The following is a 7,388-nucleotide window of genomic DNA, read 5'->3' as shown; positions in this document are numbered from 1 at the left end:
TGAAGACTTTGCCGCCAACTCCTCTTAATGTCACACGGGCAAGCCTCAGTAGAGCGTGGATTCTCCATCAATCGGCAGATTGACGGGGAGAACTTGAAGGAAGATTCATACGAAGCACAGAGATGTATAGTTGACCACAAGAGCTGTGGGTGGCATGCATAATGTGTGCATTGACAGACTGCTGCTGATGTCAGTGGAATCTGCAAGGCATAGCTATGAGACACATCAAGAAGGACAGAGAAGAATGGATGAGCAAAAAGAAAAGACCTTATAGATGAACTTAAAGGGAGGAAAAGAAGACTGACAGATGACATAAATGCTCTCGAGACCTCAGCAGACAAATTTGCACTCAAAGCAGAGAGCACAGGCAACCTCACTCTTATTGCAAGTCCAATAACCTGGGAAAGGGTGCTAAAGATAAGAGCACAAATCGCTGAAATATCAACACTACTCAATGAAAAGCAAATGTAGGGGCATAGCAGCAAAAATCAAGGGTTGTGCTTTTAACAGTTTGAGAAAGGGCAAAACACTACTCAATGAGTAAGTAATTTTTTTTTAAATACCAAAAAGGTCAACAACCCAGAACACAGTGGTTGGGGAAATGTTTTATTTATTTTTGATCCAATTAATTTTCATCTAATCTTTTATTGTTGTAAAACATTTTTTTATGGTCATGTGTTTTTTGTTTTTATCTATTGATTTGGTCATTGATTTGGTCAAAAAAAAGGTCATGTTTTTGCTCTGCGACATGTTTTGTGGTGTTAAGCTGGTGCTAATGAAATAAACGAGGTGTTACTTAGCTCTTCAACTCATTAATAAGTCTGTCTATCGCTCAACTTACACAATATATTGTTTTGTTGTGTTAGAGAAGGCAAGAGACCACGTAGTCTGCCATCACTAACACAGCACAATTGAGAAGTGTTCACACATTCAAGCCTCTCTCTTTTTAATTGTTGTCTGTGAGCTTCTGTAAAGCCTGCTAGTTCTCATTATAAAACTTCCTGTGTTGTGACGGTAATTAACCTTGATCTGTGTCTCAAACTATGCCGTGTTGGGTCCTTGAATTGGGCCTGGAAAGTCCTTTTAAAGTCCTTGAATTTGATGTTTAAGAACGTGTGGTAACCCTGTATGTAATTCTAGGTTAATTACGGGGTTGTAATGTTATGAGAACTTCAGAGCAGAGACGCAGGGCGATGACAACAGAAAACCTTTGCTTTGTCAAGACACAACACAAAGATTCAGAAGCAAGCCCACTTTTTGATATTCGTAAACTTACTGCACTACCCTGATTTTATCAAATGGTATTAGATTCTGTAATCAAGTGTTGTGTAGTTCAGAAAGGTGTTGCCGCTAACAAGGTCACAGGATGTCATGGAGGCTTGTTCATTTCACAGTTAGTTGAATTGTCAATAGAATATGCTCTGAATGCAAAGGAGGCATATTGCTGACAATACATGTTCTGATATGTGCTAGAAAATAATTTTACCCCAATACACCTTTCCTTTGCCAACACTTTCAATCAATACGTCAATGTGGACGCACCGGCTTCAGCATTAATGTGTCATCTATTATGAGTTGGTTCAAGCTCTCTTGTTCACATCATTCCAAGGTGATGGCGCCTCCCGTCTATGTTCTTGTCCTGCAATTTCACGTCAGCACTCTTCTATTCACATTCCTACCCATACACCTCTGCCTGCCTTGATTTTATACCCTGTCTGTATTAAATTAGAATATGTCAGTTTACCCATAGATAAAACACCATTTCAAATCTCACTCTTTTGACAGAGAGACTGGTCACAGACATTCTCTCTCAACCTGCTTCACATTTCAACATTAAAGATTCCTTTAGCAGATTGTGAAATGTTAGATATACTGTAGCAGATGTTTAAAGGAGATGGTAGACACTCAGACAGTGGGACTAGTCTGTGAAATCGTGAATTTAAGAATGGTTACATAGACTCTCCATCACCATCCCTCAGCTTTTTAACAAAAAAGTGGGCGGTTACAACACTGTTGTTTGAATCCCAGATTGCCCCTTTAATGAATGTATTCAACGTAGTGCCTATATATTGCTTAATTTCACTACCTGGCTCATAGTATATGGAACTTCCCTAACCCACAATTATTCTGTATGACATTAAGAGTTTGTGTTATGGAAAAACTGCAGTTTGGTGATATCTCCTGAGGAAGAYTCTTCTTTCTCTGTGTCCTGAGGAAGATATTAGGGGAAAATTATGACTAAATGTATTCAGTAAACCTCATTGTGTGTTTGTTTGTCCCTCAGGCCAAAAGTACTATTGTTGTTTCATTGTCTTGGTCCAAATACCTCATTAACTGTAACACCATCAGCAGGCTCAGTTGAACAGAATTATGAATGATAAGGTAAGACACTTGGGGCCAGTTTCCCAGACACAAATTAAGCCTTGTCCTGGACTAAAAAGTTATTTCAATGGAGTTTCTCCACTGAGAATGCTTTTTAGTCCAGGACTAGGCTCAATCTGCGTCCAGGAAACCACCTCTAAATTCCCAACTGGCTGGGAGAATATCAATTATGTCAATGATTTATGTGAATTGCATAAGTAAATACCAGTGTATATAGATTACATCAAATGTTTACACATATAATAAACATGCCTCTTGTGTATTATTTCAGCTTGTCAGTACTTTTAAGCTTGGAGCATACCGAATGAATACAGCCCATGAAGGTGCTATTGGTAGGAGAATAATGCATCACAAATACCCAGATACAGTACCACCATCAAAAATATATACACAAGCTTCCTCCCATTCACTTGTATGTCAAATGTCCCATCCACTTAATCTCAGTGGAGTAATAATGCCATGCCATCTCACGTTATTCAAAGTGGATGTGATGCTCTTCGATATAATTCTACCCATTTGACGGTCAGGTGTGTGTACCAATCTATTTATCAGCCTAATTCTACAGGTGTGTGTACCAATCTCTTCAATATAATTTTAGATCTTTGAGGGTCACGTGTGTGTACAGATACCGATCTATTCAATATAATTCTAGATCTTTGAAGTGTGTACCGATACCGATATATTTCATATTATTCTACCTCTTTGTGTACCAATCAATTAAATGTGTCTACCTCTTTGAGGGTCAGGTGTGTGTGTGTATCAATCTAGTCGATATTAAGCGGCAGGWGTGTGTACCAATACCTTGTAAAGACAGGAAGCATGATAGTTGTGTGTGAGGGTAAAAGGTCAGGGTCTCTGACATTCTCTTTATTATCCAGCGGTRCAAATTGGCTCAGGAAGAAAATGTCAAGAAAACATGGATTAGATCACAGATATACAAAACTTTAGCTGTGAAAAGTCAGAAAACATGCTCCTTATTACTAGTAGCATATAAGACTTAAGGAAAGCTTGAGTGGACTTGAAAATGAAAATCACGGATTTTGTTTGTGTTTATTGATATGAGTTTGTATTACATTGTAAGGTGTGTGTGTGTGTGACAGTACATGCAGTTGTCTCAAGGTTTAGCCAGTGGATGTCACGTCACCCCCCCCCCGCGCTTGAGGGCGCCAGGCTGTCCTGCATCACGCACTCCTATCATCCATTACGCACACCTGCCTTCCTCGTCACGCACATCAGCGATATTGGACTCACCTGGATTCACTCATTACCTGTTATTACCTCCCCTATATGTGTCAGTTCCCCAGCTCTGTTCCCCGCTTCTGCATTGATTGTTCTTTGTTTGTTACCTGTTTGCTGACGCTGTTCCTGTCTCATTCCATGTCCGTTATTTATTAAATGTTTTACTCCCCGTACCTGCTTCGCCTCTCCAGCGTCATTCCATGTGRCAGTGGAGGCTCCTCAGTGAATTTCAGAAAATAAATAGTTAAACATTTAAAAAGTTATCGTTTTAAGGTAAAATTATACTAAATATATTCATATCACCAAATACCTAATTAAAACACAATGTTTTGCAGCGAAGGTCTACAGTAGTCTCAACCGCATCCTCTAGAGTAGCACCATGTATAAGTTTCTGCTTTTCTTAGTCAACCTTGTGTTCTTTTTCTTTGTGTTCTGGAACGTAGCCCTGTCTTTCATGTTTGTTCATTGATTTCACTTGTGTTCGTTTCTCACCTGGTYTCATCAGCTCCCTATTTAGTTCAGTTCTTTCTGTTTGTWTGKTTSTGAGGTATTGTTTGTTTTTCACTGCCTACCTGTGTTTGACCATTGCCTGCKACCACGATTCCTGCCTTCTGCRAAGGCTTAATTAACATCTGCTGCGCTCTGCTCCCCCTTCCATAGACCTACATAGTAATGATGACAACTTCCGGGAAGACGTCATCCAACCAATCAAAGCATTTGCAGTATGAACTGACATGTTGTCCAATCAAAGGATCAGAGAATGAACCTACTGTAGTACTGCTCTTGTGTGATTTAGAAGCTTGGTGAGTTGGTGACATTGTTGGAAAGACCGTGAGAGTTGGATATTATTAAATTCAAATTAGTTTATTTAAACTACGGGAGACAGAGGAGGTAGATTATATATTGTTTTCTTTATTTTTGTGTTCTGTTATCAAATCAAAGTTTATCGGTCACGTACAGAGTTTAGCAGATGTTATAGCGGGTGCAGCAAAATGCTTATGTTACTAGCTCACAACAATGGAGTAAAATATATAATCTTTTAAACAAATCAATGTCACACCCTGATCTGTTTCACCCCCCTCCAGGTGTCGCACATCTTCCCATTATCCCCTGTGTATTTATGTGTTCTCTGTTTGTCTGTTGCCAGTCCGTCATACCAGCGTTCTCGCCCACCTTCCTGTTTCTCTAGTTCTGTTTCCTAGTTTTTCCCGATTCTGACCATTCTGCCTGCCCTGAGCCTGCCTGTCGTCCTGTACCTGCCTGTCGTCCTGTACCTGCCTGCTGTCCTGTACCTGCCTGCCGTCCTGTACCTGCCTGACTCTGATCTGATCACAAACCCCTGCCTGTCCTTGACCTGCCCTTTGCCTGCCCTTTGCCTGTTTCTATTAAATAATCTGAGAACTGTACTATCCGCCTCCGGTGTCTACATCTGTGTCATATCCTGAGTCATGATAAAGAAATGTAGAATGAATCCAATTAGCAACCCAAATAACACTGTAACAGTAATCCAAATGCAATCGATACATGTATACGCCGGATGAATTTACTCAATATTTACAGTAGATGTATTAGAGTGGGCTATGACAAGAATCCAGTATATAAATGTGTGTATAACGTGTAAGTAAAATGCAATGTGCAGTAGTAGAAATAATGCAATGAGCTATGTCGAGAATACAGTATTTGAGAATATATTTAGTATACACTCTGTAATTACTCCACAATAATAGTCTAAATAACAATGTTGATCCATCCTCAGTTTTATCCTATCACAGCCATTAAACTCTAACTGTTTTAAAGTCACCATTGGCCTCATGGTGAAATCCCTGAGCGGTTTCCTTCCTCTCTGGCAACTGAGTTAGGAAGGATGCCTGTATCTTTGTAGTGACTGGGTTATTGTTACACCATCCAATGGTTAATTCAATGTTCAAGTTTTAATGTCACATGCGCATGTACAGGGAAATGCCTTTCTTGCTAACTCAAAACCCAACAATGCAATAATCAATAACAATGTATTACTAGATAAAATCACAAGAAATAAGAATAGGATGTCAGGTTTTGGCCAAGACTGTTCGGGTTTTGGTCACTAGATGTCCCCATTGCACCTTTTTTGTACCTTTTGTTTTTCTTGCTCTAATTATTGTTTGCACCTGTAGGTCATTCCCTTGTTAGTATTTAAACCCTGTGTGTTYCTTWGTTCCTTGCTCAGTGTTTGTAAGTTAGCACCCAGCCCCAGCCCAAGCCTTGTTTTATTCAGAGATTTCTCTTGTTGGATTTTCCAGAGGTTCTCTGGTTTAGTTCTTGTGTATTATTTGAGTAGTCTTTTGAGGTTTGTTTTCCCTGCTGTTTTTTACCACTTTGTGGAGTTTCTTTTGTATTTTGGAGGATTTCCATTTTGTGCCTTTTGGCTTTATTTTTGGACATTGTGGATTTAGTTTCTTTGCCTGAAGATTTTGTTCTTTATTAAACCACTATCGCTAGTACTGCTGTGTCTGCCTCATCTTCTGGGTTCTGACGATTATTAGTGACTGTTTCTCGCACCGGGTCCTGACATAGGAAATATGAAATACACAATGAAGTAAACATACTATATACAGGAAATATTTTAAAAGTCAGTTCCAATACTATATTTACATGTGCAGGGATACTGGAGTGATGGAGGTATATATGTATAGGGGTACGATGACTAGGCAACAGGATATAAGATTGTATGTGAGTGGGGGTGCGGGTGTGTAGAGTCAATATAAATGTCTGTGCATATTATGTGTGAGTGAGAAAATGATGGAGTGAGTGTTTTTGTGTGTGATAGGGCCCTGTGTGTGTGCATAGAGAAATAAAAGGTCAATAAGAGGTTAACTCAGATAGTCCGAGTAGCTATTTTGTTAGCTATTCATCAGTCGTATTGTTTAGGGATAGAAGCTGTTCAAGAGCCTGTTGGTGGCAGATCTTGTCGTGCGGCAGCTGAGAAAATGGTCTACGGCTTGGGTGGTTGGCGTCTGACACTTTTCTGGGCTTTCTTTTCACACCGCCTGATATAGAGGTCCTGGATGGCAGGGAGCTCGGCCCCAGTGATGGGCTGTCCACACAACCCTCTGTAGTGCCATGTTTTCGAGGGCGGTGCTATTGCCATACCAAGCAGTGATGCACCTAGTCAATATGCTCTCAATGGTACAGCTGTAGCACCTTTTGAGGGCCTATGCCAAACTTTTCAACCTAAGGCACTGTCGCGCCTTCTTCACAAATGTGCGTGTGTGTTTCTACCATTTTAAGTCTYCAGTGATTTGAACACAGAAGAACTTGAAGCTGTCTACCTGTTCCACTGCCGCCCCTTTGATGTGGATGGGGGCGTGCTCCCCCCCCCCATTTCCTGTAGTCCACGATCAGCTCCTTGGTCTTACTGACGTTGAGGGAGAGGTTGTTGCTCCGGCACCACACTGCCAGGTCACTGACCTCCTCCCTAAAAGCTGACTCATTGTCACCGGTSATCAGCCCTACCACCGTTGTGTCGTGAGCGAACTTGATAATGGTGTTGGAGTCGTGCTTGGCCACACAGTCGTGGGTGAACAGGGAGTGCAGGTGGGGACTAAGCACACACCCCTGTGGGGCCATTGTGTTAAGGGTCAGCGTGGCGGAGGTGATGTTGTCTACCCTCACCACCTGGGGTCGGCCCGTCAGGAAGTCCAGGATCCAGTTGCAGAGGGAGGTGTTCAGACCCAGAGTCCTAAGCTTGGTGAGGAGTTTGGAGGGGACAATGATGTTGACTACGCTGA

This window comes from Salvelinus sp. IW2-2015, unplaced genomic scaffold (assembly GCF_002910315.2).
Source record: "Salvelinus sp. IW2-2015 unplaced genomic scaffold, ASM291031v2 Un_scaffold611, whole genome shotgun sequence".
In the NCBI taxonomy this organism is placed as follows: domain Eukaryota; kingdom Metazoa; phylum Chordata; class Actinopteri; order Salmoniformes; family Salmonidae; genus Salvelinus; species Salvelinus sp. IW2-2015.
The sequence above is the reverse complement of the archived record's forward strand: the minus strand, read 5'-3'. Positions refer to the sequence as shown.